This window comes from Podarcis melisellensis, assembly GCF_964234715.1.
Source record: "Podarcis melisellensis genome assembly, chromosome: 2".
Taxonomy (NCBI): domain Eukaryota; kingdom Metazoa; phylum Chordata; class Lepidosauria; order Squamata; family Lacertidae; genus Podarcis; species Podarcis melisellensis.
The window spans coordinates 67786094-67800988 of NC_138529.1; the positions used below are offsets into that span (position 1 = coordinate 67786094).

Sequence of the window (14895 nt, forward strand, 5' to 3'; positions counted from 1 at the left end):
CCAAGGTGAGGGGGAGTTACTGAGCTAAGCCTGGCAGGACAGCTTACTCTATGGTGTTAACCCATTCATGCATCAATTAGACTTAAGCATGTTGGTTCTATGTGGCTGGTTATCCCACAGTTACCTCACCCACTGAAGTACTCTCTAGCCCAACCCAGCCCAGAGAAGACAGAAAAAGAACATCATAACCACAAGGAGCTCTGTTTGGATCAGGAACTGGCAATCTTATTACCCATACCCCTACACCATTACAAAGGAATGGCCTGATGGAATTGTGGTAAAGTTATTAAATTTTGGGACCGTCCCGCCCACCACACACATAAGAAATCCTGAACATAACAGGGCAACAACTCAAGGAAACCCTAGAGCTAGCATTACTAAATTTGTTCATGGGAGAAAATCTGGAATGACAAAATAAGAATTTAATTGGATATTTACTTGTAGTGGCAAGAGCTATTATTATCAGGTTCTGGAAGGATCTAAAGGGTATTAGCTTGGCTAGGTGGCGTAACGAGGTCTGGGAAATTGCCCTTATTGAGAAAATTACACAAAAGTTATGCGTGGCCAAAGGGAAGAAATGGAAATACATGTTTGCTGCTGACTGGTTGAGATTTATTGCTTTTACAAATAGAACTGAATATAACAGAACAGTCCAAAAAGTATTTTCAGATCTGTGTGTTGCATAGTAACAACTGTTCTTTATTTCTAAAGACTTTTTCTTGGACTGGAGTTTCATTTATATTTTTTACACGAAACTATGTGAGAGTTTTGTTATATTTTTGTGTTGGTTTTTTGGGGGGGAGAATTAAAAAGAGAGGCATTGCCTGCTTGGCATCATATTTGCTAGCAAACTCTGACTGAGGCTGCATGCAAACCATACATTTAATACATCTTTTCTCACCCCCCAAAAAATAATCCTGGGAGAATTTCAGTTTATCTCTGACTGAGCTATAGTTCCCAGAATTTTCGGGGGGAGGAGAGAATGTGCTTTAAAAGTATGATGTGTATGCAACATATGATCTGCTGCTCCTAGCAAGATCATAATTAGGCTGAGTCACTACCTATTTTTATTGGTTTACTTATTGGAGCTTTTCTTTTCACATAAAAGCTTCCGGGCCCAACACGTTGCTCCTCTACACTCAATGAAGGGAGGACGTGGTAGATCTCAATGACAATTCTGACACAGCCTCAATTTCATGGTGTTATTAAGTTTAGCTGAACTGCACATAGACCTCACTCCCAGCATCAGTACCCAGCCAAGGAACAATATGCCCTGTAGCATCAGACTGATCATCCTCAATAATACCGATGATGCAAAAAACTAGGTGCTGCACATAAAATGAAAATAAAACACAGACCCTTTTATTGGGGCTTCATAAATGGGCCACGAGGTATACAGGGAACCAGGGCTGGGGAACCTCATGACTGGCCTTGCTATTTGCCCTCTGAACTCTCTGTTAAGTTGTGGGCGAACATATCAGACGACACAGCAATTCTTCAACAGCTCTTGTTTATTCAGAGGCCAGAATAGAACTGAACTGAAGAGCTCAGTCAGCCTGCTTATATAGAGCTCCAGAACAACATAACTGTTGCAACTTTCTAAAACTATCCAATCACTGAACATCACTTTCGATCCTTCATTTGCCTAACTACCTACAGTATCCCCCTGCTGGCCCAGGGTGAGAACTTCAGTACATAACACTCTCCCCAGGCCACCACCTCTCTTCCGAGGCCACAACCCTCGCTGACCTTGCATTGCACCCTGAGTGTTTTTGTCTGACAGGAATATGTTCTTGGACTCTTGACTGTGCCTCTTGCTTGACTGAATGTGTTCAGAAACTATCTTATTGGACAAAGATAAAAATTGCATTTGTTGCTCTGCCCACTTCTGCATCTGGCCCTTCTATGACTGGCATGTGGCCCCCAGAAGGTTTTGCCCAGAAGGAAATGGAGCCCTCAGGCTGAAAAAAGACCCCCACCCCTGCTATGGACTATCTACTGGGCCAGGAAAAAATGGCGGCTCAGACTGGACAGAAAAGGTGACCGTAGTACAGCCTAGCTAGCACCTGTATCTGACCAACCATTTAAAGCAGGCACCCTGATACCATCAAAATATGTCACAAACATCCTTGCAGACCTGAAAGGCTTGTTTATAGCATTAAAACAATGATGTCAATGGAAGAAAATAACAGTATGGTGATGGGGATCGTGTGTGTGTGTGTGTGTGTGTGTGTGTGTGTGTGTGTTTACATATGGAAATGAGAGAGGGAGGGGTGTTCACTAAGGGTCTTATGTGTTTTGTGTAGCACTGCAACTATAGATGGGTTGAATGTGCATGGGCATGGGAACAGCTACGAAATTCCCAAGCCAAAATTCTGTTTACGAAAGAGCCGAAAGTCATAGGACTGTAATAGATGGACTATTATAGTAAAGGCGGAATCATATTTATACTAACCCCTTGCCTATGGGAGTGGAAAGAATAAAGCGGAACATTCCAGACTAATCCTGGCTGGGAACTTACCCAGGTAACCAATGTATCAAGGTGGCAGGTAACACCTGCCTGCAGCCCTTGAAAGCTAAACCAACATAGGGTGGGGAAGGATGTTTATCTTTTAATCTCTGGGCCACGCAAAATTAGTTTGTGCTGAAAGGAGTAACACTTGCCTTGTTTGCACAGCACAGGCTTTCCTGAACAACAAGTACAAGGGCTGCAACATCAGTTCCACCTCATTGGGCAAGGAGAAGAGAGACGTCATCTATCCACAAGGCAAAGGCAACAGTAATCCATTTCCTAACCTTCCGGTTTCCTGGCTACCTACATCTGTGAAAGTTTTCAGACATAAGCGAGGCCACCATATAAGATAGGGATGGGGACTGTGTATCCCTGGTCTATAGCTCCCATAATCCCAGACCACTGGCCATGTTGGCTGGGACTGATGGAAGCTGCAGTCTTACAGCATCTGGAGTGCCACATGTTCCCTGTCACTGCTGTAAGGACTTTAGGGTGGAGGTCAGGAACAAGTAGCCTCAGGAGGCTCAGGAGGAGTGCTAATTTTGCAGGTGAGTGCTGACAGGCAGCCCAGTAGGGACCAGGTACACTACCGGGTTTCTGGGAATTCTGTAGTGCAACCAATCCCTGCCCAAAGTGGGGCTTGCTGTGGGTGATAATCACCTAAGCCCCACTGTGAAATGTATCATTAGCCTTCATGGTTTGATTTTAATCTGCCAGCCCTGCTACCTTTGCCTGTGTGGTTTGAAATCAAACCAGGAATATAAGTGGCCCCACCTACCTGCCAAAGTGGCCTCTGGATCCGCCCTCCTGTCCAGATTTTGTTCCTCACCTGCTTTTAAAGGAGGGACGCTGCCATTGTCACATGAATGGAGCAGCAGTCAGCCAACAAGCTTGAACTAAGTAGGGTGCAATGGAGAAGGCCCTCCTGCACTTTCAATAGTTGTGTAGAAGGGGGGATTTAGGCAGGTGTAGCCTACAGAAGTTGCTGTCCTTGCTATTGAAATCCCCCCTGCTACACAGTTGTTGAAAGCGCAGGAGCCCTCTGCTCTTCTGCATTTGGCCACCCTAATGCTATGTGATACCCTGGTGGGTCTGAACTGGCAATGACTAAGCAGGAGAAAGATCCTGACGTGGTGATGGACAACTCAACGAAAGCACCAACCAATGGTGGTCATGGAGGGGGGGGGGGGAGAGAGACTGATTCAGTGCTGGGTCTTGTTTATCTCGTACTGGGTCAAAAAGCATCATATCCCGCCCCCAGGATGCAAATGGATATCACAGTGCTAGGAAAGGGCAGAAAGGGACAGCTAAATGATGGAGTTGGAGCACTGTCCCTCTCCCATAATCTAATTAGATATGTTGATTGGCAGTCGATGTTGTCATTGTTTCTTCATCATTTATCTTATGCCCTCCCTCCTTTCCTTCTTTTATAGATTCAGAAAAGGCAAAAGAAGGTCTTCTTCACACAATGCGTAATTAATTCATGAAATTCATTGCCTCAGTTGGGCTCTGGGATCCCACAAGTTTCCATCCTCATTCATTTCTATATGAAGCCACTGGGAGTGATCATAAGGGGGCTGGAGGCGCATTGGCATCAATGTGCAGGTGACACCCAACTCTGCTGCTCCTTGTCACCTGAAGCAGGTGAGGCTGTGCAAGTACTGGAACCAGTTTTCTATACAGAGTAATGAGCTGAATCCTGATAAGACGGCACTTTGTGGGTTGGTGTTTCCTGTGTCTAGGAACTGAGTAGATGGCCTGTTCTAGAGGGGACTGAATTCCCCTTGAAGGAGCAGGTTTGTAGCTGGGAGTGCTCCTTGATCCAGCATTGTCAACTGAGGTCTAAGTGGCATCAGCAGCATGGAATACCGGTACCTATTTCCAGCTACAGGCAGCTACATCAATTCCCGGACCAGGTAGCTTAGCCACAGTAATTCATGCTTTGGTAACTTCCTGGTTAGATTGCTATAGTGTATTCTACATGGGACTACCCTTGAAGATATGGCAATTTCCACTGGCTTAAGTGGCTTTAAAGGGTCTTGGACAAACCAATGGAGAATAGGTTTTAACCATGAGGGCTACATGGAACTTCCCTGTCCAGAGGCAGTGTATCTCTTGAATACCACATACTGGAAACAAAAGAAGAAAGGAGAGTAGTTAGCTCCACACCCTGCTTGTGGATTTCCTGGTGGCAATTGACTGGCCGCTGCAAGAAACAGGATACTGAACTAGACAGGCTGTTGGTCTGATCCAGCAGAGTTCTTTTTGTGGTATCCAGCCTCTTTCTTGTCCACCCTCTTATTTACTTGCTGTATTTACCAAGGCTTGGTAAATTCTTAGAACCCAGGACTTCTATCTGACTAAACTAGATTAATGGTTAGACCAGAGAAGCTGTAGAGCAGCTACAGATGCCCTCCAAATGCCCTCCAGATGACACTGGATTTCAGCTCCCATCCTCCTTGACCCTTAACCACGTTGGCTGGGGCTGAGGTGAGATGGCGTCTGATCACATCTGGAGGCACCACATTGGCTACCCCTGACGTAGAGTACAAGTCTCTGCTGTCGTGTAGATGTTTTGCCCAATGAATGGAGAACCAACATATTACTCCTGAGTCCTCAAAAGCACTCGGGAATACCCAGAAAGGTAGTAGGGGAAGCCTTTTCTGACAAGGAGGTGAATGGCGAGAATGAAAAGCTTCACCTAATTAAGTTTTGCATACTTGGCTGCTGTTGCAGCACGAGTGGAGGGGCCAGTTAAAAAATGGGCTGGTGGCAACTCTTAACCGCAGGAGGGATCTTTTGTATCTTCTAATCTAAACAGCATCATTGTGTACATTTGTCTTAGAACTGCCAACTCTTGAAATTAAAATAAATAAATCTCTGAGGCCTGGGTAGGATTTGGATACTGCTTTCTGGCATGCCCAGGGTGGTGTAGCTCACCATTTTTGGAGATCTAAGACTGGAGCACAGTAGTTTGTCTGTCTGTCTGTCTGTCTGTCAGACCTAGGAGCAGATCCTGGTGGAGCTTATGCCAGGCCCTGGGACACAGGCTATTCACTTATGGTGTACAGCTTGAAAAAGAAAATGCTGAAGTGGGAAGAAAATGACCTTTCCCTTTGTTTTCCAGACAGCTGGCCAGAAAGCAAAAAACAAGAATATGCATACAGACCTACCCGGGCTATTATGTCATAAGGCATAATACTTGAAATTTCTGAGACGTTTCTGAAAAAAATTCTGAGGGTGGGTTTTGGGGGGGTGTTTCATCCTAGAAAAAGGCTACTTTGCAGAATTTTCTCTGGATATTATGCACCCGCCACAAAAACACTCCACTAACTCTGGGGCATTGTGGAAGATGCAAAATTGTGGGCAGGCTGCCCACACCATTACTGCTGCTGCCATTTACAATGGCAGTGGGTGACGAAAACGGTTAGAAAGACAGTCCACAGCTGTGATCCTGCCACTGCGAATGGTGAGTCCTCACCCCTGAGAAACTGTTGGAGAATTTCTCGGTCCACAAACAGGGCAGCGCTGAGCTCTAGTTCTGTTTTCCCTCCTCGTCTGGCAACCCTTGTGTCTCCTGCCTAGGATACTCTCTCAGCATAGCCACCAAGAGGTTAAACCCAAGTCACCTCAACCACAGTTCCTTCACCCCAACCTTCCTGCTATTTATCATTACTTGTTCTTCACGGCCAATTTCCCACCCACCTGAAAGGATCTAGAGTCTTGACCAGCCAAGAGGATACAGTTGGGCGGTGCAGGGGGCAGGGGAGGAGTTTCTGACTAACCAAGTTTCAAATTAAACTAAAGTCCAGGCCTGACTCTTCCCCGTGTATATAGTTGTCTTGTGTGCAGATGCATGTTTCTGGCATATAGCAAGGGACAGAAACAGCTCCATCTCTCCATATAGTTTTCCTGTAGAGGTTTGGGTGAAATATTGTCAATATTCCAGCTAAAATAAAGGGTGGGAAGAAACAATGCCCCCCCCTTTTTTTTACAAAGCAAACTAGAAAAGGAACACTGATCACATGGGCATATGATACTCAATATTTTGACAAATATTTTATTATCTTTTATCAATGGCAATTTATTATGATTTTAATGTAAGACACTTTGAAGGGTCCATTGGATGAAACAGAGCCTTATAAATCTCAATCAGTGAACAAATTGCTACTTGAGATACAGTTAGTGATTCAGTAAAGCTAGCAACTTATGCACATTTAACTTGTGTTCATTCAGCTTTACGCGCTTGGCAAAAATAAAAAATATTTTAAAAATTAAAGGGGCGGGCCTCTGGGGGGAAAAAGACTTTGGCAATCCAAATCCAATGTGCTTTGCCTATACACAATTTTGTCTTTCGGCGTGATCCCTGGAATGTAATCCCTGCATAAATTGTGGGTTTACTGTGCTGTGCTTTGGCTTTTATTTATTTTGCTTTTACACATTATTTCTTGGTTCCTCTAATTCATATGTAGCATGGCTTTGTGACCTTCATACACAATCCACAACATACTTTCTTCCTACCTCTAGGATAACTAAGCGACTGTGTGAATATAAAATACAGTTTTAGCTGTTTTAAAATGCAATACAGATGTGCCTAGCAAGGTATCTTGGTTCTCTGCTTTCTTTATTGTGCTAGGCAGCATCCGAAAAAGAGCAGGAAAAGAACCTTGAAAAGTCCTATTTTTCAGGATCTACAAACTATGCAGCTGTATTCAAAATCAGAAACAAAAGAAAGCAGTTCCAGAAAGTCGTCTCTAGCAGAGAGTGGTAAAAAGATAGACAGCGATGACATACATACAGCCCTTCCTCCTATTAGTCAGACTGCGGTTAAGGCAGCTGCCTCATTCACCTCTCCCTGTGTCCCCCAAAGCTAGCCTCGTCTGACCTGGAGGCCTTCTGCTGCCTCAGGGCTGGTGGAGGATGCTGTCCCATCATCCATGTTAAAGCAAGGCTTAACTGCCTGGGATCATGTCCTGTGTCTCAGGCAGCAAGATTTCTTGGGCCAGCACTACATATGACTAGATTAAGAAGAAAACTTAAAACCCTTTGTAAGCACTGATTGGTATGGTCCGTATCCATGGTGCCCTCGTCCCTCTCAGGTGTTAGTCTAGGCATGCCTTGCAAGGAACTGTGCCCAATGGGTAGGACAGCCTGGTGCCCAGACAAGTGTTGGTTAGGAATAATTGGTTTGTGGCATCCTTCCAAGCCCAGTCCGTTTTATGTTGTGAGTTTTCAACAGTCAATGTACCATCCATAGAATAACCACAAACCAAAATTATGTAAGTCGTGTCTGACTTCCAAGGAGTACAGTGATCGTCACACGAATATTTAAATGTAATTTATGTTTGCAGAGCTGTCAGGAATCTGGCATGGGATGGAGCACTTATAGAACAGCGGAATGAGGATGGCCAAAAGAACTGCGTCCGAAATGCACCAACTCTTCAACAATCCTCTCTTCAAAATGACTCGCAATCATTAATTCCTCTGCCCTGGTCTATCATTCATTGACTGTGCTAGGCCAAAGTCCTTGCCCAGCATGCAATGTGACGTTCCATTGACGCTGCAGCCCAATAGGCATTGCCTCCCACCTCCCCAGCATGCCAAGTGAAGGGGTTCTGCAAGGGAAGATGGGGACTATGCCAGAACTAGCTGCATAAACACACATACACACACACACATTTCTGTGGGCACAGGGTGAATCATCTCTCTTTTGTGGTCTGTGACTTTCAATTACCGGTACCTGAAAACATTTTGGTATTTTTCTCTCCAGCAAGAGCCTTTTGTCCCACCCTACCCAGAGAAAGTTTCTCCATTTGTATTTGCCATACGGAGGATGTTTGAAGGTAGGGCATGCAGCACTGCCTTTTCATGGGATAGTATCACCTTGAACGTCTGCTGAAGTCACCCAACACATGGAAAGGTATGTGTAGTCTTTCTGCATACAAAGAGGCTTTCAAGTGGAGGTAGGTGCCCCACATGCATTGACTGAACATGAGCCTCTTGCAACAAGAGAACAAGACTTCTGGATTTTCAATCAATTTTAGCAGATGACAAAGACATGAAATGAGGAGCCCTGACTGCCCATGAAGTGGAGTTGCCAGCAAGTAAACCAACAGAAAGATCAACCAGAGCTTGTTCTCATGGAGGTGGTAGATTCTTTGGCAAGAACTGAGCCACATAAGAAGGTCCTCAGGCCAGAAATCTGGCGTGCTGATAGAATCTAAGGGCATCTCTGTATGACCTGCCCAGTAACACCTCAACTTAGTCTTCTTAAGAGAGAGTTGTGCAGGTTTCTCTGCAGATACAATGTCATGATATCCGTCTGCACAGAATACATGGGAAGCAAGGTCTTTCAGCAAGTTTGGTCTCCAGTTCTGCTCTTGCGCCCTTCAGGGCTCTGGTGATACAAACGGCACCTGTATAAATGTGACAGAGGAGAGTAAAAGATGTTCCAACTAACTTTATTTACCCAGATCTCATTCCACAGAGAGGACAGACAGTCAGACAGCAACAGCTGGACAGACAGGACCACAGCGACATCCACGAGGGCATGAAGACTGAGCAACAGGGCCAAGCCATGGAGCAGAACAAGGAATGGTCACGACTCCACTCCTTGCAACCAGCAGTCTAGCAGCTCCTGTTCCTCAGGTCTGCTGCTGCTGCTGAATAGTATTGGGTGCCGGGACAGGACTGGAACCCTGAGGAGCGCAGCAGAATGGAACACATTCAGAGGCAGGGAGAGAAACCCAGGAATCTCTATGATCACACCTTCAGTGAAGTTCATCCAGGCAAAGGGGCTGTTTCTTCCTGTGTATGGCACCTTGGTTCCATGGAACCTCTGCTAACATGGGAACCTGCAACACAATTTCCCCCACAACTGCCTAGACTTCTTCCTCCCACCCTCTCCCAGTCACACTCCTGGGGTCCCCATCCTCTTAAGAAACACACTGAGTGCTCAAAAGATCCTCATCTTGAGGGGAAGGGGAATCCCTCATGATAGCTAAGCTAAAACACATGTCCACATCTGCATCAGGGTCATGTTCCAAAATGCAGCAGGAGGATATCATGGCTTGGGACCTCTGGAAGAGGAAAATAAGTTGTTCTTTGTCAAAGGACTTCTGGTCTGGTTGAGACAAGCTGATCCTGACATGTCAGTGAACATACCTTGGACTCATCTCCATCCATCTGGTTGGGCAAGGACTTCTGGGGAGTGTGGAAAGCCTGCAATGAGAGCCAGGACGGAGTTTAATCAAGTGGCCTGGGTTGCTCCAAAGCCCAGAGTGTAGTTTGCAATCTATTGACATTACACAGAACACTGGGAACCCCTTCCCACCAAATACATAAGAGAGAAAAGCCATCCAACAGACCATCTGTGAATGTGAGCATACATTGGGGACTCTTCGCCCAAGTGGAGCTGGGGTGGAGCAGTTACCTTCTTGGCAGGCTGGATCTCCTCTGTGGATTTGGACCGAGCTTTCACTCCCTGCTTCTGAGGGGAGCTGGATTGCTCCTGCAGCACAGGAAGTACACATCAGTTGGGGAAATGTGCCCTTCGTTAAGCCATTTCTCTCCCTTGGAATCTTTCATAACCTCTGTTTTCCTGCAGACACTTCAGGAAGGGAAGCTCATGATTGATACCCCATTCATATACACTGCAAGTGGTGTAGGAACCACTTCTGGGTTGCAAGATGCAACCCCAGGGCACTGCAGTCTACAGCGGTATCAGCTCTCTTCATCACTGGACTGGGAGCTGGGATGGATCCATGCAACTGGCTGCATGCAGATGCATAACCACAGTGGCATAAGGTCTAGGCACAGAGAAGCATCTCCCATGCCACCACCAGCAGGTGTGAACAGGGCCGTCTTAAGTATATCCGGTGCCATGGTGCAAAGATCTCTCCGCCCCCCCTTTTCCCAGAGTTGCTGACCTTTTTAGGGTGCTGCTGGCAGCTTTGCAGGGCTGGAGGGCGGCTCCTCTGGTGGGGAAGAGGCAGAGGTTCCGGACACGGCACTGCTTCAGCAAGGTGGATGAGGGCGGCGAGCTGATGCCAGGAGGTGCCACATCCAGCCTCCGCCTTTTCCCTGGCGCCCTCCAGAACTTGGCACCCTGGTGCCCCACGCCACTTGCCTCTATGGGCAAGACACCCCTGAGTGTGAATGGGGCTAGCAGGGCTGTCCCATTCCAAGTGGAAGCTGCATAGCTGTCACACCACTGTATACAGCCCACCTACTGCAAGGTGACTCCTGCCACTGGCCTTTTAGTACAATGTGGATGCAGGAAGAAGATACGACCTGCAAGGTAAGTGGCATGATCGCACCTGACACTACAGAACATCCTCAGCTCTCAGCGTGCATGATGTTTTCACTGATGGGTGCTAAGTGCAAGCTGAGAAAAACGGTCTAGGATCTCCACTGATCAACTCTGTTTGAGGCTGGCTGTAAATGGAGAGAATGCACACATTTGCCTCCTTGGTCTGTCTTGGTGGTGCCCTCCAGGGGTGGTTGAACTACAGTTCCTATCTGCCCCAAGAAGAATAACCAATGGTCAGGGATGATGGGCATTGTAGTCCTAAAGCATCTTGAAGGCACCATGTTGGCTATTCCTGGTGCAGCCCATATTGTTTATAAACTGACTATAGAGTGGTTCACAAAAGTCCCAGGCAGTGGTCCTTCCCAGCCCCCACATCTGAGATACTGCAGACTCTTGAGACTAAAACCTGGGATCTGTGAAGAAGAGGCTCTTCCCCTGAGCTGTAGCCCCATCCAAAACTGCATTAATGCAACTATGCCATTCTGTGCAGCACTGTGAGTCTCTGCTGGATTAGAGAGACGTGCGACACACTTGGTGGCACTCAACCTCCTTCGTGCTTGGAAGAACTCTGTGCACCGTTGCCATCACTGAGTGACACCCTGTGCCACTTCCTCAGAGGTGCCGAGCATCAGCAGCAGGGATGGGGAAACTGGCCCTTCAGGGGCCATTGACATCCACCAGCCCTAGCCGAGGAGAATGGGAATTATAGTCAACAACATCTGGAGAGTTACAGAATCCCTGGTGCTTATTTATAGTGTCTTCAGGAATAAGAGAGAGGCAGTTGTGGGAAGGTTCCCCTTTTTTGGCCTCCTTAGTGTAAAACATTTCCATGCAGTACCTTTGAGTTCAGCTCCATGGCTATTTCCTGGTGGGTAATTCTTAAATCCTTCTCTGGCCAGACAGAAGTTTCTGCAAGGAAGATGCACATCATCTGAGAAACCACCAGTCTCCTCCCGCTCCTTGTGGCTGCGATACACATGAGGAGGGTAGTCATGGCTAATAGTACTACTAACCTCAAGGGAAATAAGGGCTAAATCCCCTGTTTCCTAGTGACAATAAAATGGACAGGCCTTACAAAGGAGGGGTGTAAACAGGGCTCCACCCTCCCTCCAGGATCTGTATTGGGGCCAGCCCTTCTAAACTTGTTCATAAATGACCTGGAGTTAGAGGTGACCAAAGTGGTGGCCTAGTTTGTTGATGGCAATAAATTACAAAGGGTGGTAAGAACAACAACCAAAAAAGGGGGGATAGCAAAGGACTCCAAGGGTATCTCTTCAAATAGTTGAATGGGCATTAAAATGGCAAAAGTGGTTCAATGCTAATAAGTGCCTAGTGGTGCACACTGGGGCATAAGGGGGGGGGGGAATCCGAGCTTCACATTTGTTTTATGCCATGGGAACTACTTGACAGTGACTGAGCAGGAAAGAGACCACTGGGCTGAGGTAGACAGCTCAACAAAAAGCACCGGTCAAATTGCAGCAGCTGTGGACAAGGCAAATTCCATGTTGATCATCAAGGAAAGGAATAAAAAGCAACACTTACTGACATCATAATGCCATTATACAAATCTATGATGTGCCTGCGCTTGGAAATATCCTGTGCAATTCTGGTCACCCTACCTCCCAAAGAAAAATGTAGAGCTGAAAGAGGTGCAGAAAGGGGCAACCAAAATGACCAGGCTAATATATGTCCCACTGGTTTTTTAAAAATACTTTTATTGACTAGACTGATTCTGATGGCAAAGCTAAGCACATAAAGATCTTCCAGTGAAGTGAATGTGGGGGGAGGGAAAGAGAACTTAATTTGGGCTGGACTATGGCCAACGGGTTGTACGGTGGGTAAAATACCAGGCAACAGTCCCGATACTTTCCTTCCCTTCTTCCACTCCCTTCCCCACTGAGCATGTTGGTGTTGGGGGACCCGACTTGAATGGAAGTGCAAAGAAGCACATGCTGCTGTTTGGATGGTCTTCCACTCTGTACTCTGCCCATCAGCCTCACAGCGAAAACCACAGCCTTCTCTACCCCCTTCACCCAACGAATAAGGCTGTTTGTCAGTTCAGAGTGGGGAGCACACCTGATACCAAGTCCTCAAAGGAAAAGTCACGGAAAGCCCAAGACCAAGCAGCCAGCAGAAAGCACTCCTTCCCCTTGTTTAAAAAAGCAGCAGCAGCAACAACAACAGAACAATTACCTGCCCTGTCCCCATTTTGAGAGTGCTCAAGGGCGAGGAGGAGGAAGCTGAACAGCCTTCTTTGCCTTATGACCTTGTCTCTGCTTACCTGTTCTTAGCCTTATGGAGCATTGGCCAAATATGGATTTTGTAAACGTTGTGCCCTTTGATGTTTCCAGGTAGATGCTCACTGTAGGGTCAATGCTCATCATGCATACAATTTCTTTCATTTTTGTTTTGCAGAGTCCATATGGACCCGTCATAAGCATAAAAATACCAGCCTGTGTTTTCCCTCCGTTTAACTACCCTTTCCAAGGAAAGCCTTATCTTGTTGCCAGTGACCTGTTTGCAATATCTCAGTGACCCATTTGCGAATAAAACCCCTATCTGGAAGCACCTGGATATGGATTTTGGAATTTCCCTTGCCCAAGTGCTTCTTGCCCTGAGAAGGCTGGAGATATGCTTCAAATCCCATGCACTCTGCAATTCGAAAACACTGTTCATTTGGACAGGCATCTCCATACTAAGGACATCTCACGCACCTCCACAGCTGCCTCCAGCCTGGGATCCCCAGGTCTCCTGCAGAGAGAGCGCAGACTGGGCAAGTTGTAAACTGCCCTGTGATTTTCGAATGAAGAGTGGTGTATAAATTAAACAAATAAAATAAGTAAGTGGCAGCGCTGGTTCCCCTTCCTATCAGACTGCAGCAGGATTCACCAACCTGCTGCCTTCCAGATGTTTTGGGCTACAACTCCCTTCAGACCTCATCATGCTGCCAACAGGGTTAGGATTGGGGTTCAAGCAGCCAACTACCGCAGCATGGCAAAGAACACAAAATTTGGACACTGGAAACAACGCTGACACCCCGCGCCCAGCATCAAAGTAGATAAGATCCCCAAAGGGAGATGTCACCCACCCACCCATCCCAGAAACGTTGTGCCACAGCGTCCCCTAGCGTTGACTTGAAGAAACGGAGGGAGCCCTGACGCTGAAGAGAGGGGCGCCCCTTCTACTTTGCTCCTCGCGAGCGGAGCGTCCCCTAGCCGACCAGCAACTCAGGAGAAAGACCCCTGCTTCGGAATGACCCCTGCTCTAGGAATGGCCGCCGCCCGCAAGACGCAGCTCGCCCGGGCTTACCTGGCTGTCGCTGGGGCTGCCGGTGGCTCTTCCCGTCCGGGATCTCCGCCTGCACTGGCTGCTCCCCTCCCCACTCTCATTCAGACGGTGAGGGGCCGGCACATGCGGTCAGGGGCAGCCAATGGGGAAGCAGCTGCCTCCTCCGCCGTGCTTAGCATGCGAGGCGAGGCTCGGTAAGCACCTCGGGGACTGAGCTGGGCGAGGGGATGGGGCGCATCGGGAGACGGCGACCCCGCCCCGCGCGACCTCACCCACACGCCGCTTGCTGGCTGATCTCCCCAGCAAACGCACACAAGCAGAACACGTTTGCTGAGCAAAGGCTTGCAGAGGTTTCCAGGGACCTAGGAATGTGCGTGTTCTGTGTGCGTGGGGAGAGTGCGGCAACCCCACAAGTGGAGTGTTTGTTTCCATTCATCTCTCTCTCACACACACACAAACATACACACACACACACATTGCTTGCCCACAGAGCACACCTCCGCGGTTTTTAGAGAGGGATGGGAGACCCAACTCCTAGCCAGAGACATACACAGCTCCAGCGAAGGAGATTATGTGGTACATTTGGTGTGGGCTTGTCGGATCTGCACATCAAACGCTCAACCCAGGACAACTGGGAATTGGGTTGAGGGTTCTCTTCGCTCTAAGCCATGCCGATGTGGGAACCTCTCAGGGGCAGCACAGACCCCAAAACAGTCCTGTCTCCACAACTCCTGCACCCGAGTGTGTCTGCCTTGAGGGCTGCATTCACAACCCACTGCTGCCA

General features: G+C 47.5%; 1 long non-coding RNA gene across 1 annotated transcript; it reads right to left on the bottom strand.

Moving 5' to 3' along the window:
• Positions 1-7206: 7206 nt before the first annotated feature.
• LOC309363662 lies at positions 7207-10022 on the bottom strand. The gene is made up of 3 exons (XR_014165524.1): positions 9945-10022; positions 9677-9733; positions 7207-8928 (listed from the first exon to the last, which is right to left on the bottom strand). It is a non-coding gene; the product is annotated as an uncharacterized lncRNA (long non-coding RNA).
• Between the last annotated feature and the right edge of the window lie 4873 nt (positions 10023-14895).